A 1,386-nucleotide genomic window follows, 5' to 3' on the forward strand; every position below is an offset into this window, starting at 1 on the left:
TAATTAGATATTGATGATCATTAGATATTGATGAAATTAGATATTGATGATCATTAAGTAGGTGTGCAGTTTCCATATACATTAGTGAGGGAGCGGCATATAACACCCAGCTTTCGATATGAGTCAGTAAGGGAAACTACGTACCAATTCCTGTGAAACTGATATCCTGTATTTTCTCCCCCTGTAAACATCTCATGAAATATAGGAAAATAAGACGATTTTTTTTTTATTGTGGAAATCATAAAAGGAATTGACTCTAGTGTTGGAATTCGACTAAAACGTGGTCAGACTTATAGAAATACGTGGGGTTAGTCAATATAAGTGAATATGTTACATGGAATACTGGGAAACGGATAGAGAGGAGAATCTGTTTGATGTCCTTTGGTACAGATGAATGACTATGACTTCACCAAACTTCCTCTAACTCAGAGTCCTCCAACATTCCTAGCAAACGTAAAAAAAGAGAAAAAAGAAAATCAGTTTGCTGTCATTTGGCATGAGTATAATAAATTATTTTCATTTCGCCAACAATTGGTCCCACAACGTCAGAGTGGTTTTGTGACAGACAAACGATGGCTGACAGACAGAGAAGTTGAACTACTCAAATCCCTAAATCATACGCGTGCGCTACATTTGCATTCCTCCTAGTTTCGATACCAAACCTAACATCAACAACAGTAACGAAAAACCTCATTGCTAATATAAGTAAAATGAAATACATAAAAAATCAACATACCTTTTTATTGCCTGGCGACATAATTTATGGAAAGGATGTGTCTCCGTAAGGGCATAGTTTCAGGTGAGTTTCAGTCGTAAGTCAGCTCGCTCTTCCGGGATCACTCTGTTCCTGTGCCATGTTGGAATTGCATTTGCTAAAACCAACTTCAACCATGATCGATCATGGGAATGCAAGAAAAATGCCTCAGCTGCCGCACTAAGTCTTGCCATTGCTCCAACGGTCTCTAGGATTTAACTCCTCAGTAAGATTCAATGTCTGCATTTTACATTTCTAAATCAAACATAGTAACAATCCAGTTGGAATCACAAGAATAAGAATTTGGAATCACATGAAAATATGACAACATGACAATCACATGACATTTTTGTAACTATATAATCATCCTTATGATTCACCAATATTAATCTAAAATAGACAAGCAATTAGAAAATGATAAGATATAAATTAAGAATGTGTATCTTGTTTCTCATACGACCCGTCAGGTTTATCGGGCCTTGGATGGTCCCATCGACCCTCTGGGGAGGATTTCGACCCCTTTGGAGAACCCTGCACTGAACACTACATGAATTCCATTTGTATTAATATTAAGCAATCATTACGATGATAGTAATTCGGTTCATCACAACAGCAGACGATCCACTCGGGAA

Source organism: Penaeus monodon, chromosome 28 (assembly GCF_015228065.2).
Source record: "Penaeus monodon isolate SGIC_2016 chromosome 28, NSTDA_Pmon_1, whole genome shotgun sequence".
Taxonomy (NCBI): Eukaryota; Metazoa; Arthropoda; class Malacostraca; order Decapoda; family Penaeidae; genus Penaeus; species Penaeus monodon.